Source organism: Jaculus jaculus, chromosome 1, assembly GCF_020740685.1.
Source record: "Jaculus jaculus isolate mJacJac1 chromosome 1, mJacJac1.mat.Y.cur, whole genome shotgun sequence".
NCBI classification, from domain to species: Eukaryota; Metazoa; Chordata; class Mammalia; order Rodentia; family Dipodidae; genus Jaculus; species Jaculus jaculus.
The window spans coordinates 313,594,919-313,614,764 of NC_059102.1; the positions used below are offsets into that span (position 1 = coordinate 313,594,919).

Consider the following 19,846-nt stretch of genomic DNA (forward strand, 5'->3'; position numbering starts at 1 on the left):
CCCAGCTCCTCTCTTCACTGATTGTCTGACTTAGGGCAAGTGTTTGTCCCTCTTTGTGTTTGTTTCTCTCTGTTTCTGCTTCTCTTATTGTCTAATGACTGTGCTCCCCACACAGGGTTGTGGTGAGGACTAAACTAAGCACTTTGCCTTAGCCATCATAATAGAAAGCCACTTGACTTCCCATGAGCTGTCATAAATTCAGCTGCATGGCAGAGACTAGTGGTGTCCTGTGATTGGCTGTCCTCACAGACCACATTTCAAATGGACCTAAAGCTACAGTCCCAATTCAAGCACAGCCCTGACTCTGACCTGAAGAGCTACACAAATAACAAACAAAGCCAACACTGGTTACTGGAATGAAGTCCTGTGACAACCGACCTGAGTAATGGAACTTGGGCCACACAACAGAGGCATTTCTCAGGATAACATTCAAGGGGAATCCTAGGGGCTGGGTCTTCATCACCAGTGGAAACAGGTGACATTGACAAAAGCCCTAGGAGGGCTCACATCACAGAGCAAGGACCAGATGAGCTACATTTGGCAGGTGCTGAGGGACTCACTGGGAGATTGTTCTCAGGTTACCCTTCCGCACTTGGCACTTTCCTGAGACTTCTGCAGCCAGTGTTCTGGCAGGAGCACAACCTGGTTCAACCCAGGACAGCTTTGGGACTCACGTCTACTGACGCACCCTGGGTGCCCCTCCTCTGTGAGTCATGACAATCTTCCTTACCAGCAGATTGAAAACCCATGCTCCACTTGGATTTTTAATAGAGATAGTGTGTACGTTCTCCAACTATAATAGCCTAAAGTCAAAAAACTCGTAGGTTTTATGGAGCCAGTGTTGAGCTGTGGTTAAAAGCTTAGGTGCTAGAGCCACTTACTATCTGCCTTCAAGTCTTAACTGATCCTCTCATTTGTCTTGAGAAAGATAGTTAACCCAACTGTGCCTCAGTTGCCATATGAATAAAATATAGCAATCATATTTACTACACACAGTTTATATGAGATTAAATGAGTTAACATAGCAAGCATCCAGGAAGCACTCAGAAATTAGGCTGTGATTGGCATACCAGTACCCTGGGTGGGAAAGGCATCTGCCAATGGGAAGAAGACAGAAAAGTCTCACATTGGATAGAACATTTGCATGTGCTGGTGCTTGAACTGGAGAAATGTTCTAGTCTCACTCAAGATATGCGTAAATACCCCCTTTGGTAAAAGTCACTTAGGACCAAAGCAAAAAGCCCTTTGGACTGTCCCCACTTCTTCACTTGCATAACACTGCTGAACCAATCTCATTCTAGGTTTCCAAAACAAACACCTCTGGGCTGCGCTAGCCCGGAAACTTTTGGTAGAATAGGTCGCAGTTTCAAAAAGCTGTGAATGAGAACACCAGATGCTCACCTCCATCACATCCTGCTTTTCTATTACGCTCTCATAGAGAAGGACGTCCACAAGAATGGTCCATTCCTACTACCCTACTAATGGTCAGTGTGTGTAGTCTAAATTCTCACTGTGCATGGTGAGATCAAGTATATGACTCCATTAAGGGTATGACTGATGAGGTCAAGGTCTTAGAACCGACCCCTCCCTCATCCCCAGGCTGACTCAGGCAACATTCCACTGATTCAGTTCCTCAATCTCTTCAGTCATCTTCTCCACTGCCCCCCCCCAAGCCCACCTAGAACAGAACATAGGTCAGACTGTCTTTACAGTATCACAGTCAGTTACAACCAAAACTTAGATTAAAACACCCTAGGCTACTGGCTCCAAGTTCAGAGTTCTTTTCCTAAGACATCTGTGAAAATACCTCTGAAGATTACATGCTTTTAATAATGTATAGAACTTAAAAAGTAAAAAATAAAACCTCAATCCTTAGGGAACATAATGGGAGAGGGTAGGGAAAAATGTAAGAGCCACTGTGTGGGAAGGTATACAGGGAGGTATATATCCTCCCCACAGGCACTAACTGGTGCATCCATGACCCCACAGAGACCACTGATATCCCACCAAAGGGGGGGGGCAGAGAAATGGGGGAAGGGGAGAGGAGACACAAGAGGGTAACCAATTTGTAATATGTTTGTATACTAAAGTTTCCAATTAAAAATTAAAATACAATATAATAAAACCTCAGAGCAACCCTAATAAATTCCCAATCTGCCATGGTAATTTATGGAAATAACAGGTGAGCTCTCAACATATTAGGGCAATTTGACTAAAGAAGCTGGGAATTCACAGAGGCCTGGGGCAGCATGCAGAGCAAAAATACCATTTTACTGCCACCATGACCACTAATTGCTTAAGATGAAGTCACTGGGAACATAATAAAGAACAAATCGGGCTGGAGAGATGGCTAAGTGGTTCAATGCTTGTTTGTGAAGCCTAAAGGCACCAGTTTGAGGCTCCATTCTCCAGTACCCATGTAAGCCAGATGCACAAGGTGGCACACGCATCTGGAGTTCGTTTGCAATGGCTGCTGTGCCCATTCTCTCTCTCTCTCTCTCTCTCTCTCTCTCTGTCACTCTCAAATAAATAAAAATAAATAAAAAATTTAAAAAAGAAAGGAAGAAAAAATCACTTGCCAGTTACTCTTGGTTGGGATGATGATGCCTTGCCTTCTCTGCTTATTGCCACCATTAGGGCAGTACCGAGGGAAATCAGAGATTAGGGACACAGTGAGACTAATTAACCAAACATGAGAAGTCAAGGCCAGCAGAGGGGCAGAGCAGGCCAAAGCTTGGTAATCTTCTCCTAGCTCTGATCTTCCCGTTTCCTTTCCAGCCAGCCGGGTGTCCCTCACCAAACCTCCACCTATGTGGATAATATGAGAGAAGGAAAAGAAACTCAGCATGGTAGGTCCGCTATACTCTTAGCAACCTAAAAATCAAGTTAACCTAACACTTTTTTTTTTTTTTCAAGGTAGGGTCTCACTCTAGCCCAGGCTGACTTGGAATTCACTCTGTTGTCTCAGGGTGGCCTCGAACTCACAGAAATCCTCCTACCTCTGCCTCCCGAATGCTGGGATTAAAGGCGTGCGCCACCACACCCAGCACTACCTAACACATTTTTATCGTCATCATCAAGAATAACCTAGGAGGAGCTCCAGATACTCTTAATGGAGAAAACAAGACATCTAAGTTAGGACACAGCCCCCTCATCTTGACTTACCCTTTTCCTTGTACTATCTGGTGCTGGATAGAATTTCTGACCTTATCTGGCTAGGGATCCCACCTCTGCCAATCCATAAACATATGGCCTTGGGCACATCAGCCTCTGTCTGCTTCAGTTTCCTAATCACACAATGAGTATGATGGGAAAGTCTTCCTCACAGGATTACTGCAAGGATAAAGTAATCCCAAGGGCCTAGAAAAGTGGCTGCTACCGAAAATATGCTCAATGAATGCTTGCTGTTAGAAAGCTTCATGTAGGCAGAATAGTTTCTTCACCTGTAAAACACCCTGTCTCTCAGGAGTTTACCCATCAGCTTCTTCAATATACAGCTAAGAATGAAGGTGAGAGTCACCAGTTCACGTATATACAACTATACACCTTGTTGACAAGGGTCTGGATATCAGAGCTGGAGCCCCAACCTAGGTCTCCAACCTACCTCCCAATGTAATGGACAAGAAATCCCTCTGCTGAGTCTCCTCAAAACATACTTGTGGGCTGGAAAGATGGCTTAGCAGTTAAGGTGCTTGCCTGTGAAGCCTAAGGACCCAGGTTTGATTCCCCAGTACCCACGTAAGCCAGATGCACAAAGTGTCACATGCATCTGGAGTTTGTTTGCAGTGACTAGAGGCCTTGGCTTCCCTATTTGTCTCCCCCCTCATTTTTCTCTCTCCCTCTATCTTTCTCAAATAAGTAAATAAAACATCTAAAAAACAACAACAAAAAAACATACTTGGACTGCAGAGATAGCTTAGCAGTTAAGGCACTTGCCTGCAAAGCCGTTTGATTCTCCAGTACACACATAAGCCAGATGTACAAGTTGGCACATGTGTCTGGAATTTGTTTGCAATGGCTAGAGGCCCTGGTGCATCTATTTTCCCTCCCCCCCTCCCTATTCCTCTCTCTTTCTCCTCTCTCTCAAATAAAATAAAATACTTGTTTTTATTTATTCAAATAAGAAGGGAAGAGTAGTGAGAGCAATGAGGCAATAGCCCCATGACATGACATACACAGATAGCAATTAAAGGCAGCGCCTCCTCCCACTCACACCATCCACACAACACGTGAGCGCAATATATGCATTCATACACACTCTATTTCATGCATAAAAGCTTAGCATAAAAGACTTCTTCAAATCCTCACTGCAATCCTATGAGATAGGTGTTATAATTATAGCAATTATATGGAAGAGAAAACCAAAGTACAAAATAGTTAAATGACACATGGAAGACCACAGTTAACAAAAGATGAAATTTAAGTTTAAACCCAGATAAATTCATACCTCTAACCACTCTAATTACACATATTTCAAGTTTAGGTACTCCTATAGGTTCCACATCTACCTGCTTGATTTTAGCCATAGGTATTTTGTAGTAGGAATCACAGAATATAGTATTGGTGCTCAGGATACTATAAGTGTGTATGTATGCACACACATTTGCCCACACATATGTGTGTGTTTTGTATTCCATGTTTATATGTGCTTTTCAAGGATCTCAAGAACCCATGCAGTATGAATTTATATATAATCATCTTTGAGTGATTGTTTGATTGGTTTGGATCTCTTCAAGATCTTCCTTCCTGCCCACACAAGCAGCACTATTCTACGGGGAAACAACAATTATGCCTGAACCTCTCTTAAATTGCTATAAAACTTCTTGTTCACAGTCATTCTTGGAAATTACCTAGCCAAACCGTAAGCTCTGGGTCTTAAGGCATTCAGAAGACAGCTTTAAAAACTTACGTCCCAGTTGTTCATACTTTATACAGTGAATTGAAGAACTTCTGGCATTTATCGGGAAGAAATGAAATAAACAAATTACACAGAAGTTCTTGGCATCCAACTTCAGGTGCACAGTCAAGTTCTTAAAGTGTTGAGGTAAGTTATTAATATCACTCAATGTAGTGATTGTTTTGCTATACAGAATTCCTTATCCTTGGAGGCTAGAGAGATGGCTCAGCAGGTAAAGTGCTGTACAGTACAAGATTAAAGACCTGAATTCAGATCTCCAGAGTCCACATAAAAGCTGGTCATGGCAGCACACCCCGTAGTCCCAGATGATTAGGATGGCAGAGAAAAACAGAATCCCTAGGGCTTCCTGGATATGTTGTCTAGATGAGTTGGTGAACTCAAGGCTCAGAAACAGACTCTGCCTGAAAAATAAGGTGGGAAAGAAAAAAAAAGATGGAAAAAAAGAATGTGGAGAGCAATTGAGAAAAATACTTGGCATCAACCTCTGGCTCAACACACATGTGTCTAAATGGGCATATGCCCCACAGACAAGTGTACACACTCACATGCATGTAACACACACACACATGCACACATACACACACAAATTCCTTATTCTTGAAAAGTCAAAATATATCATCATGTTTCAAATGAAATTTTGGAAGGAAGCAAGCAGGATTTTCTCCATTCAGCACAAGAAAAGTTGTAACAGAAAAAGTAAAGTGACTTAGAGCCATTACAGATTCAGAGAGGTTTACAGCTGGAAAAGCTGCCTATCCAAGGCCACACAGCAAAGGAATAGTAGTTCTAGAATGACTTCCTGACTCTGGGCCTGGAGCTGCTGTAAAAATAAGGCTACAAGAGGCATAATAGTGTGGGGCAATTTGCGGATTCTGTATTGTGTCCCTTCTAGTTCCATGTCTGTCTTTCAATATCACACATCTTTACTACTGGAGACATGTAAGTCTTGGGTACACTGATTCTTCCATGAATTCATTAGTCTTCCTTTTCAAATTTTTTCTGCTTGTCATATGGCTCCTGGTCCTTTGCACTTAAATTCCAGCTGCCACTGCTATACCCACAAAATAGCTAAATTTTTTTAAAATTGTTTATTTATTTGAGAGCAGCAGACAGAGAGAGAAAGACAGGGAGAGAGAGAGAAAATGGGTGCGCCAGGGCCTCCAGCCACTGCAAATGAACTCCAGATGCATGTGTCACCTTGTGTATCTGGCTAACGTGAGTCTTGGGGAATTGAGCATTGAACCAGGGTCCTTAGGCTTCACAGCCAAATGCTTAACTGCTAAGCCATCTCTCCTGCCCCAAAATAGCTAAAATTTTTCTAGGAATTGTGTTAATCCTATGTATTAATTTAGGGAGAACAGGCATTTTTCTTGCATGTGTCTTCTTTCTTGCATGTTCTATGTCTCTATTTATTGATCTTCTTTCAATTTCTTTTATCAAGGTTTTAAACTTTTTAGTCTGTAAGTCCTGGATACATTTTGTTATATTAAACTTAATTATTTGTGAGTAAGTATAATCGTTATTAGTTCTTGGTACCTACATGCTTGTTACTGATCTACAGAAATACATTCATCTTTATAGCCAATAAGCTTGCTGGACCCATTTATTAGTTCAGGTGGAAGACATTTAATTAACTGGGGAGGGTGCTATGTATGTAATCATGCTATCTTAAAAAATAGTTTTATTTCTTACTTTGAAACCTTCATTTTTAAAATTTTATTTATTTATTTGTAAGAGAGAGAGATAAAAAGAAAGAATGACCAGAACCTCTGACCACTACAAATGAACTCCAGATGCATGCGCCTCTTTGTGCATCTGCCTTTATATGGGTGCTGGGGAACTGAACCTAGACCATCAAGCTTTACAATCAAGCACCTTTAGCTGCTGATGCATATATCTAGCCCTCAATCTTCATTTTATTTTTACAATAGCTACAACTTCCAGTACTATGTTGAGTAAGAATTACAAAATCAGGCATCAAAGTCTTAGGGAGCAAGCACCTTGTTATTGTTTACAAGGTAGGGTATAGACTTTTATGGGTGTTCTTGGTCAAATTGAGGTAATTCCCCTCTATTCCTAACTTTCTAAGAGTCTTTTTTCATAAATGGGTGTTGGCTGTTTCATCAATTTGTAGATGATTTTTATTTTAAACAAGTATTATATACCTGGAACAAATGAATGTGCTGTACAATTATATTTCTACATGGTTGTATTCAATTTGCTAATTTTTGTTAAGGTGTTCTACAGCTATTGATGAATACTCCTACTTCCTTTTGATCAATATATGCATAATAAGACTTTCATTCCTGCTTTATCAACATGCCTGTATCACTATATTTAAAGGAAACATTATCATTATTATTATTTATTTGTAAGCAGACAGAGAGAATGAGTTACTTAATTAATATGGGTACACCAGGGCCTGTGTCACTGCAAATGAACTCCAGACACATGTGCCACTTTGTGCATATGACTTTATATGGGCACTGAAGAATCAAACGTAGGCCATAAGGCTTTGAAAGCAAGCACCTTTAACCACTGATCCATCCCTTCAGCCCCTAAAGAGAGGGGTTATTTTTTATAAATAACAGACAGTTGTATTAAGTTTTTAAAATATTCTGCTAATCATCTTATAGGTTCATAACAGATATTGAAATGTGTCTCAATCAATCAAACAATACCAACAAAATATAGCCATTTAATTAAGAAGAAACAGACGGTAAAAGTATTTGCCAAAGCTATATCCTAGAAGCAGCAGAAATTGAGGCCAGTTTGGCTCCAGTCTTCTTGCTAGCCTCCAGTACACTTCTCCAGCCTGGCTAGCCAGAGGGCTGTCTCCTTTTCCCCCCTAGAGTTGAGTTTGGCCTAGGCTGCACAAGTCGCAATTCACTATTCAAGCCTCTGAGCCAGGCAGTGCCTACAGCCATGCATGCTAGGCATAACTAGTAGCTATAACTGCTAGGTTTGAACAAGCATGAGGAGCCAATGCCCTCCTCAGGATCACAGAGGATCTGGGCAGCGGGGACCAAAATTACTGGCAGGTCAAGTGATTGAGGTAGACTCCCTAGCCTGTTAAAAAAAAGGAGGGGCCAGATTTCATCCTGGGCAAACAGAGCACCGGTGTCCCACTCAAGGGAGGCCCACCAAGATAAACACTGGCCCCAGGGCCCTACATACTCACTGTGGATTTCTCCAGGAAAGAGGAGGGAGGAGCCCACACAGGAATCAGGGCAGGGCGTTGGGTTTGGTCCAAAGCAGACACATGGAGCCAAGCAGGCACCTCACGCGTTTGGAGCTCTAAACTGTCCTGGATTTGGCAGGAGAGTCATCTAAATGTTTCAAGAAGAACCTAAAATTAACCTTCCTCTCTTGAAATGAAGCAGCATCTGAGATGACCCAGAGCAGAGTGGAGGTTTGCAAACAAGCTGTGGCTCTCCTCAGCTGAGATGCCTGCACTGCCCCCATACTGCTATAGACTCTGTTTACCCTCCTGGTCCCCACCATCAAGCTTGGATGTGAGCACTGAACCCCTCCACACCAACCCCCACATATGGAGAGACTGGACTTGCACCTTTTGGAAGGGAAGAGCTTTCAGGAATCCAGAGAGCGTTTTCCTTCCTTCGCCCATGTAAGAACACATAAGAAAGCTCAAGCAGTCCCTCACCACACACCACATCTCTTTGGCACTTTGATTTAAGCCTTCCAGCCCCCAAGACTGTGGGAAATAAATTTCTGTTTCTAGTAAGTCACTAGTCTGTGTTTGTTGTTATAACCTGAACAGACAAAGGCATTTTCCCATCGTATATACATGGTATCCTGGAATTTAGGTGGGCCTAAGTGACCTAATTCATGAAAGAGAGGACAAAATCAGCTTTGTCACCAGAGAGGAGAGCAGGGATGAGCATAAGGAAAAACAGACAGATGTTCAGTCCATTGTATAAATCTTATCAACCACATCATAGGCAAATATCATACGGATGACATCTGAGGCCCATATCTCTGGAAACCTTCTGCCTGTGAGCGCAGGCTGAGCACAGTACACATTAAGCAAGCTGGTGTGCAGTGATACATTTTACACACCAGATCCAGGAAGGTTAAGACATTTTCTCAAGGTCATCCAATAAAAAAGGAAGCAAAGCCCAGATATGAGTTCTGGTTTCAATCACAATCTTTTGGCCTCAATCTTCACTTCATCCTATCAACTCTCCATTATTACAAAAACAAACATGGATGCTCACACTGGTAAGGACACAAGACTCACCCCCTACCACCCCCCAAAAAAAAAAAAAAAAAAAAAAAAAAACAGAATAATGTCCTTGAAGGCAATAAGCAAGTCCCTAACTGAACTTGAGTTTTCTTTGAAGTGTCTTGGCTCCATAATTTCAATTTATTAAACATTATGTATTTATAGAAAATGACATAAAGGTGTTCAGAAAATTCTCTGCTTTCTGAACCCTCACCTTAAAAAAAAAAAAAAAAAAAAAGCCGGGCATGGTGGCACACACCTTTAATCCCAGCACTTGAGAGGCACAGGTAGGAGGATCGCCTTGAGTTCGAGGCCACCCTGAGACTCCAGAGTGAATTCCAGGTCAGCCTGAGCTAGAGTGAGACCCTACCTTGAAAAACAAAAAAAGCAAAAAAAAAACAAAAAACCTCCTCTAAGGTTGGGTTATATTATTGGTATACTTTTTTTGGTATGGAAGTCTATTTTCCTAAATGCATTCTAAATGCATCTGTATTAATTACTTCCCTCCTTACTGTGATCTAATACCTTACAAGAAGCAATTTAAGGGAAAATGGGTTTGTTTGGCTTTACATTTCCAGGGGCCATAGTCCATCATGGTGATCCAGGTGTGGTGGCCGGAGCAGGAGGCAGCTGATCACATCAGCCCCATGGTCAGGAAGCAGAGAATGCCGCTGCTCAGTCCCCCCACCCCACCTCCCCCGCCATCCATGGCATGGTACTGTTCACAGTTAGGGAGTGGGTCTTACTACCTTAATTAACCTGATCTAGAAACTTCCTCACAGATAACTCCAGAGATTTGTTTCCATGGTAACTCTACATTCCATCAAGCTGGCAACTGAGATTAACTATCACAGTTTCTAAAATCATTGAACTGAACGAAGAAGCCTTCAAGAAGATAGAAATAGTCTCATGCCTGCCTCTGTGAATAACAGGCCACTTCCTTTTAAGAGCCATCCTGACAAAAACATATCCAAGTTCCTGGCTGAAAAAGAAGATACTAGTGTGCCGGGCGTGGTGGTGCACACCTTTAACCCCAGCACTCGGGAGGCAGAGGTAGAAGGATCACCGTGAGTTCGAGGCCACCCTGAGAATACAGAGTGAATTCCAGGTCAGCCTGAGCTAGAGTGAGACCCTACCTCGAAAGACCAAAGGAAAAAAAAAAAAGAAGAAGAAGAAGAAGAAGATACTTGTCTGTGACTCTGAGATTATGTGTGTTCCTCTCTCCTTCTCACATTACTTCAGACCTCTCAGGCCCCTGCCTTGGTTCAGAGGACTTTCAGACTCCACTGAGATTCCTTTACCAGCCAAGTCTGGAGAGCCGGGGGAAGTGACCTCTCCACTCTGGTCTTTGAACACAACATACCCTGGTGGCACCTGTGCTGCCACGGTACGAGAGAACATGTCTGAACTGACCTCTAGAGGGCTAATCCATCTCTCCTTCCAACCAAGGACCCACAACATTGTGAGAAGAAATGTGTTCCAAGCAACTGACTGAAGGCTATTTTTCTACTTTCTCAGTGATTTGCTCCCTGAGTTGGTCTTGTTTCCTCATCTAGAAAAGGAGGTTGCATAGATAATCACTATGGTTCTCCCAAGCTCTCACTTCCTGCAAGCCTTGGTTTCCAACAATAACCCCAGAGGACATATTTAAGAGATGCTGGCACTTCAGAAAGGACAAAACTTTAGCAACCAAATATATTGATATTTGACACGGCTCATTTTAATGTGTGTACTGTATGTGGTTCATTATGCTTGGCACTCCACATATATTGTCTCACCTAATACAGTAACCCTATGGCACAGATATTATTATTACTAATCTACATATAAATAAACTATGGTTCGGAGAAGTTACTTAAGTAGACCAAAACCACACTACTAGTCGATGCAGAACTCAGCCACTTTGGCTCCAGAGCCACAATCTTAACTGCTCTGGCAAGTGGAAAAAAATCTTTCCAAAGAACTCAATGCTTCCCCAAGTGACCTCTACTGACTTTGGGTTTCACGAAATTTACCCTCCCTCCTCTCTACAGGTTGCTAAGATTAGTTTCTTCTTTTTTTTTTTAATCATTGTCAAAGTTCCAACATAGGCATAAAAAATATAAATGAAAGAGGCTATGAAAAGTTGCATTTCAAATACTTACAAAAGCTGAAAGGGATAGGGAAGGTGTTTGAGAAACAAGACAGTTCCTGGAGAAGTGACATTCACAACTCCCATATGCTTCGTTGTGGCTGATTGCTGGGATTGACGGCTACCTGGGAGGTGCTATTCACTTCCAAGATATTAAATTTTAAAAACTATATGCGGATGAACCATCTAACTTGGAGAACAGAGAAAAGTCAGACATGGAGAAACACTGGCTGGCCCCTGCCTCTCCTCACCTGTTCGCACAGGACAGACTTCTCTGGGCTTCCTTTCTCCTGGGGTTTCCAGAGCCCCAAAAGATGAGCAGAAACAGAACTTTGCCTTTCAACAAATAAAATATTTATTGAATATCAACTTTGTGCAAGGCAGTCTAGATCGTTGTTTTTTTTTAATTTTATTTATTTTGACAGAGAGAGAGAGGGAGGGCTGGGAGGCAGATAGAGAGAATGGGCACACCAGTGCCTCTAGCCATTGCAAACAAACTCCAGACACATGCACCACCTTGTGCATATGGCTTACGTGGGTCCTGGAGAAGCAAACCTGGGTCCTTAGGCTTCACTGACAAAGGCCTTTAACCACTAAGCCATCTCTCCAGCCCTTTTTAAATTTTTTATTTATTTTGAGAGAGAGAAAAAGAGGCAGATAGAGAACCATTATTCTTTTGTTTAAATCTACCATAGTAGTGAACAGAGAGTTGAAGAGAGCAAACCCTTCACATATTTGAAGTTTTCCACCCAGTAGCAGCAGCATTTGGAAGTGGCTTCCCCCGGGTTGGGAAGCATCCTGCCTACCCTTGGGGAAAAAAAGAGAAGTGATCATCTGAGGGAAGGGAACTGTCTATCCTCAACCCTCTATGGTCTTGGGTCTCAAGTGAGCCATTATCATTCCTCATATGCTCCTGGGATCCAGCTCACAGTATCCAGAGCTGGAGCAAACCCAAACTGGCCATGACTCTGGGATAATGTTGTTTTGAGTTCACCCTCTGGGACTGACTAACCCTATGGAACACAGAGGAAGCACTGTTCCCTCTCGACTGGATTATACCTTTTTTTTTTATTTCTGAAAGAAAGGTCAGTGACTTCTCCATTTATACAGGAAATAAAGATATGAATGGGGCATCACAGGGAAGGGACCCTATGAATGTAAATGTTAGAAGAGAAGTCTTTGGGATCCACTTGTAGCTAAGTGACTTGCTATTAGTGAGCGCCCTCCCCCCTTCAGTCATCTGTAGGAAGCACTTGACAATATTTACTGTTAGAGATTCTCAAAAAGCACTGCATATAATATGTTTGGGTCTGTGCCTAGCACATGGTAGGTTCTTAAGAAACAGAACTGCTTTTGCAATTGTTTCCCAAAGGTACAGGAAGCAACAATGAGCCCTCATTGAGAAGGTTCTAGCCCAGTGAGCTGTGTGGCCTTGTATTCCATTCAACACACATTAACTGAGATCAAGCTATGAGCTGAATAAGCTAGATTCTGAGGGTGGGAGATACAACCACAATGACACACTGTCCCCTTCTTATGGAATTCACAGCCTAGCAAGGGGGAAGTACATAGAAATAATAGCAACAGGGATGTGGCACTCACGACTAGAATAAAGTGTTGTGTGAACGTAAGGAGGGATCACTTCCTAGTTTAGCATGAGCCAGCATGGAAGTGCTCTGTCCATTTCTTCCTAGCTTAGTGTGAGTGAGCATGAAAGTTCTCTGCACATTTCTGCATGTAATGTGGACTAGGTTAGACCAGAAGAGTACTGTATGAGGCTTCAGGCAACATGCAGAAGCATTAAATAATCATCTTGTTTGTGCGTGAGTGTGAGCACACAGGCGTCACAGCATGTGTGTGAAGGTCACAGGACAACCTTGGGCATCAGTCCTTGCCTTTTTCCTATTTAAGAAACACTCTTGGTTGCTCGCTACTGTATACAGCAGGCTAGCTAGCCAGTGAGCTTCTGGGGATAATCCTTGTCTCTCCCTAGGTTCACTGTGATTACAAATGTGCATTACTGTATCCAGCTTTATGTGGATTCTGGAGATCCAAACTCAGCTCCTCATGCTTGTGTAATAAACGTTTTACCCATTAAGCCATCACCCAAACCCTAGCATTAGGTAATTCTTCATGCAGAAGGTGTTCTGTTTTTCTTTCTTGAGGTGCTAGGGATTGAACTGAGGGCTGTGCACAGGCTAGGCAATTGCTGTCCAACTGAGCCACACAGCCCCCAGCCCTACATATTTCTTAACTGCTCACTTAAATACAGTCAGGCTCTCACATCTCTCTCTCTCTCTCACTCTATGAGGCATTAACATGCACACACACACACACACACAAATCATTTTCACATATGCAGATACATATTGCAAACTCAAGTATACCTACACAATTTTCAAGTTACCTGTCTGCATCTAGACACATCTCAGCTTGTGAATGTGCACATACACTCCAACTTACATTCATGCACAAGCACATTTGGCATAACCATACTCACGCTTGCATTCCAGCCAGTCCCTACACTGTGACTCCGCCTGTCTGCCTGTGTACTTTGCCAGACCAGGACAAGCACTTCGCCCGGCTTCTCCAGCAATCTGCACACTCCCTGCCTGCGCTTCCATTGGCTACACAGGCTCTTACCCTGCCTGTGTGTCTATGCCACTGGCATTAGTCTCATTCTCACCAGCGCATCCTCTGTTTTATAGTCAAAGCATTTTGTCTAAATTTCAAATGGATCAGGACTCTTCTCTGCATAAATAAAACTCCACTGACCACCTGTTTGCTCCTCATCACTTATTGTGTCATGGCAAATAAGATTCTTGTGACTCCATCTCTGCCAGCATCCCAACCTTCTTTCAAACTTGCTATCCACTCAGTATTCATATATTAACTATGTGTCTACTGTGCACGAGACTTTGGGCCAGACTCATTCTTTTGGAAGCAAATGGAAACAGCCGAAATGTCTATTGATGCTTCAACAGGCCTGGGAAATTTGATGATTTGAAAGCCACAGACCATCTCCAGGCTTCAAGTCCTTAATCACCTCCTCATTTTGACCAGTGAAGCTCACCATGGTCAATGACAAGACTGCTTTCCCTTTCCACCATCATCTTCCTGGAGAATTGACCACACATCCTCTCGGATCCCACTTAGCGCCTGGTGAATGCTGGATTAGCACTCTCCTCACTGTCTTCTACTCACTAGTATACATGCCCATCTCCACTACCTTATGATCTCTGTATTACTTGCTTGAATGCCCCCAGCACCCAGCATACCCCACAGATCTTGGGACCCTTTCAGGAAGATCTTGCTGAGTAAGCATCATTCCCTTGGAGATGCCAACCATGGAAACATGGATGTGTGCTGTATACCCCCCACAACTAAGAAGACTGTGGAAAGGAAACTCAGCGGAGGGGGTGGTCCAACATGCTGTTGGCTTTATTAACCCGAACTGCAGTGAAACTGCCCAGCACGGCGCTGCACCAGTTAGTACACAGGACTCGTAGTCTAACTTCTGGCTGAAATATGTGTCCACAGGAACTGGTAAGGGATAGAAAGAGTAGGGACATTCCTCAGAAAATCAAGGACAGAATTACCATATGAGCTGGCTACCCCATTACTAGTGTATAACCAAAGAAAAGAAGCACGTTGGAATCTATACTATAAGTTGATAGCAGTCCTATTCATAATAACCAAGGCATGGAAATAAGAACAGTTTCCACTGTAGGATTCACAGATGAAGAAAATGAGGTATGTAAGCACAATTTAATATTATTCCATGACAGGAATTAAATCCTATCATTTGGGGCAACCTGAATGGAACTGGAGTTGTTATACTAAGAAAAATGAGCCAGGTGTGGTGGTGCGTGCCTTTAATCCCAGCACTCAGGAGGCAGAGGTAGGAGGATTGCTGTGAGTTCAAGGCCACCCTGAGACTACATAGTGAATTTCAGGTCAGCCTGAGCTAGAGCAAGACCCTACCTCAAAAAAAGAAAAAAAGAAAGAAAGAAAGAAAGAAAGAAAGAAAGAAAGAAAGAAAGAAAGAAAGAAAACAGCCAGACCCAGACAAACATGTCACGTTCTCACTCATATGGAAAAGTTAATAAAGCTTATTTCATAGCAATAGTCAAATAAGGGGCTAGAGAGATTGCTCAGTGGTAAAGGCACTTGCCTTCAAGGCCCAAGGATCCAGGTTTGATTCCCCAGTACCCACTTAAAGCCTGATGAACAAGGTGGCACGTGCATCTGGAGGTTCCACCCCCCAAGTGGCTAGAGACACTGGCATGCCCATCTTCCCCCTCCCTCTCTTTCTCTCTCTCTCTCTCTCTCTCACAAGTAAATAAAATACTTTAAAGAAGTAGTCAAATAAATGGTCAGTAGAGGCTAGAAAACACAGGTGGATTTAAAAATGAGGGAAGCCGGGCGTGGTGGCGCACGCCTTTAATCCCAGCACTCGGGAGGCAGAGGTAGGAGGATCGCTGAGAGTTCGAGGCCACCCTGAGACTCCATAGTGAATTCCAGGTCAGCCTGAGCCAGAGTGAGACCCTAACTCGAAAAACCAAAAAAATAAAAAATAAAAATAAAAATAAAAATGAGGGAAAGAGGTACATGTGGACAATATGTAAGATGAAGTGAGCCTTTCAGTTTCTCTTGTTACTTACTGAAACCTGAGATGACTCATTTTGGATTCTTATTGCTTGTATGATCTTCGCTTACACATGCACAGAGTTCATCCTAACATTAGCTCTGCCCTCTCCCATGATGCACCAAGCACTGGCATCACCTTCAGGTTTTCCAATTAAGAGACACAGGCTTTCCCTGAATGAAGGGAGTTCTCCGCCCTCCATAAACGCAGCTTGCCCCGTCTGAAATGAAGCGCGCGATCTGTGGGGAGTGTGGGCAGGACAAGGCTCTCAGGACCTTCCTGAACCAAGACCCCCTCATATAAAAACACCCATCAGCTGCCCTCTGAGAAGATTTTTTCCAGTCACAAACTTTTTATAATATATTAATTTTCCTTATAAAGTAGGATATGGGAAAAAAATATGGAAGTACATTTGAGCTGATTGTTAGATCTCCAAAATTAACATCTTCATGCCTAATTATAGAACTAAAATGCACTATTAGAGCCCATAATTAAAGAATGCACATAACAATGAAATTATAGTCGGCAATGATTTGAGAAAAATCCTAATTATACTCTGTGAGAATGAAATCCCTGGAACATCCTCACATTGCTATTTTCGTCAAGAAATTCTTGCATGAGCTCATCGCTGAGGTTTCTATGTCTCTGAGTGGGCTTATTTCATGGGCACAGAGTGGCTCTGAGATCAGACCCACTGGTAACTTTCACTGAAACCAGTCAGCACAGCCCACCCTTATGAAAATGACTGGCATTCTGACAAAAAAAATATGTCAACTGTGCATCATGATTAGAGAGATGCAATGCTATTCTCTGGACAGTTTTCAAAAGTTAATCTTTCATTATGTTGCATTGAGTGGGATTTAACACTACCTTTTCATTTAAATGCATCATCAAAACATTGAGTCATTGTTGCTCTCACAACTCATAACCCACAGCTCCATGGTGAATACCAGCAATCCCACTGAGGAAGGCCCTCAGTGGAATGGGGGCACAGAGGAGAGAAATGATGGTACCAACACATGATGTGTCCACACAAAGTTTCTACTTAATAAAACACACACACACACACACACACACACACACACACAGCATTGAGTCAATTAAGAAACAGTTAACAGTATACATAATGGGGCTAGAGGTTAAAAGCACTTGCTCAGTTGCCTGCTCTGCCATGCTTTCTCCACCATGGTGAAGCTTCTCCTCAAAACTGGGTTGGAGAAATGGATTAGTGGTTAAGGTGTTTGCCTGCAAAGCCAAAGGACCTCGGCTCGATTTCCCAGGACCCAAGTAAACCAGATGCACTAAGAGGCACATGTGTCTGGAGTTTGTAGTGGCTGGAGGCCCTGGTATGCTCATTCTCTCTCTATCCCTCTCTCTACCCTTCTCTCTCTCTCTCTCTCTCTCTCTCAAATAAATAAATAAAAATAGTTTTTAAAACATTTTTAAAAACTGTAAGCCAGGAGCTGGGGAGATGGCTTAGCAATTAAGGTTCTTGCCTGCAAAGCCAAAGGACTCAGGTTCTATTCCCCAGTACCCATGTAAAGCCAGATGCACAATGTGGCACATGTGTCTGGAGTTTATTTGCAGTGACTAGAGGACCTGGCACACCCATTCTCTCTCTCTCTCTTTCTCTCTCTCTCTTTATCTATCTATCTATGTATCTATCTATCTATATACATATATACACATATATGTATATATGTATATGTATACCTCTTTCTCCCTCTCTTAAATAAATAAATAATTTTTTAAAGCAGAAAATAAAATTGTAAGCCAAAATAAACTCTTTCTTCCCATAAGCTACTTCTGGTGAGGTGTTTCTGTCCAGCAGCAAGAAGGTAACTATTATACCACTTAAACATGAGGACCTGGTACAGCCTGAGACTATTGGGGTTTGAGTTCCCCAGACCCTATGTAAAAAGCAGTGCATGATCACATGCATCTGTTACCCCAGTCCCCTGAGGACAGAAGCTATGCAGTTGCTGAAGCTCACTGACTAAAACTAGCAGCTTCAGATTAAGAAACAAATTCTATATCAAGGAAGTGTGCAGTTATATAATAGACAAAGGCACTCAAAGTTCTCCTCTGTCTACTGCAACACACACACACACACACACATGTATGCATGCATATACCACATATAACACACCATATATACTTAGCACACCTATATTGCAACAAGATTACCAAAGGCAAAAGAGGGAAGAAAGTCTATCATAAAGAGGTGAGTTCCTCACAGAGGTCGGGCCTTTGGCATGCATGAGAGCTTCCACGAGAAAGTGCCCAGCAGGCAGCTACAGGTGTGAGGTTCGAGGGCAAATATCCAGGCCACAGAGGCTGGTAGAGGTTTGTGAGGAGAGGGGCCTGAAGCCAGGGCAGCCTGAGAAGACCCATGGAGAAGACTCAGGGGAGAAGAAAAAGAGTCACAGAAAGGACATGACTCCAGAGTAGGACAGCTCTTCATAATTATCCACTGTGTCCAGAAGCTTCCCTGAGCCTAACTAGACTACCCTCCCTTTCCTCTATCACAGCTGCACACTTGGGACATAAAATCCCTCAGTGGAAGCTGATGATATGAGGCCTGCTATTCAGTAAGATGGCTCAATAGTAAGCTCTAAAGGGACAAAGCTCATAGGTGTTGAGTTCACTACTAAGTCCTAAAAACCCCATGCCTGGCCTGGCACTGAAAAAATATGTCCTATATGTGGAGCCAGTGGGTGAGAAATGGAAAAAGTGAGCTGATGAGAAGTTGGGGGTAGGAACTCATCCCTGGTCCCAACCTGTTTCTCCAGGGCAGCCCTCACAGTTCGAGAAGAAACCCCCACATGGTGCGTTCGCGTGTTACAGAACACGTGTGAGCGCGCTGGCGGGGTGCAGAGAGGCCAAGCCACAGGCACTCTTCCCTGACAGACCACACCTCTCATTTACTGTGAACCTCTTGGCACACAATTCAAAGATCGAATCCAGCATTTTAACCGCCGAAACAAGCATGAAATGTTTACCGGGACCCAAGAAAAAGCAACATCCCACCCTCTGACTCCACAGAACTTGTACCAGAGTGAAATCACTGAAATTAGTGTTCTGGCTTCTCCACTAACATAACCACTTGCTTCTGGCAATTCAGCAAGAAGCCACTTAACCTTCAAGATCACATGAGCCTTTGGGCATCAACAAATGACAGAAGTAGCCAGGGTTTGCATTTTCTTAAAGCAATGAAGTCAGAGTTGAACCCAACCAATATCATTTGAAGTCTTCAAGTTCATATTAGATACCTCGCTGGTGATCAGAATGAAACCAGGGGGCTCAGAGTTCTTTACTCAACAGTGTGGGGTTTTGCTCTGGTGATCCTGTAAGTGGCATTCTGTGCCCAGTCCTTCAGCTGATCCAGTGTGCTATGAAGAAGATACTTTGCCAATGTGACTGGAATTCAACATGGGTTGGGTTTAAGTAAGAGAGATTATCAAAGATAACCTGGGTGGGCCTAACTTAATCTAGTCAAAGCCTTAAAAGAATAGCTGAGACTTCTCTGAAGTAGAAATTCCGCTTGCGGACAGCAGCACTAGCTCAGGCCAAGTTCCAGCTCTCATTCCCGAAAAGTGGCCTTAAAACACTGGCAGGCTCATGCTGCTCATCTCCTGCTGCATCTCTTACTTGATTGGACGCAGTGAATAGGCGCATCATTCAGTAAATAATGGTTAATGATTTGACACATGCGTACACTATGTTAGGATAAAAATCTGGGCAACCAGCATATCCATGAACTTAATTAAGTATCATCTCTGTGGTGATAGCATGCAAAATCTTTTCTTTGAGCTATTTTGAAGCATGCATCATAGTTAACCCCTAACTCATCTCCCTCACCCATTGTCACACTTGTCCACAGCTGGGTGAACTAATCCCACA

The 19,846-nt window shown here is 42.9% G+C and overlaps 1 protein-coding gene across 6 annotated transcripts in view; it reads right to left on the reverse strand.

Annotated features, from left to right (window-relative positions):
• Positions 1 to 19,846, reverse strand: part of Ddr2 (discoidin domain receptor tyrosine kinase 2) — a 157,144-nt gene that overhangs the window by 101,871 nt on the left and 35,427 nt on the right. Inside the window, exon 3 of one of the 6 annotated variants that reach the window (XM_045142154.1) lies at positions 2,580 to 2,808. The exons of the other annotated variants lie outside the window; for them this stretch is intronic. The gene's annotated coding sequence lies outside the window, so the exon portion shown is untranslated. The remainder of the gene's footprint in view (positions 1 to 2,579; positions 2,809 to 19,846) is intronic. 6 annotated transcript variants of the gene reach the window in all.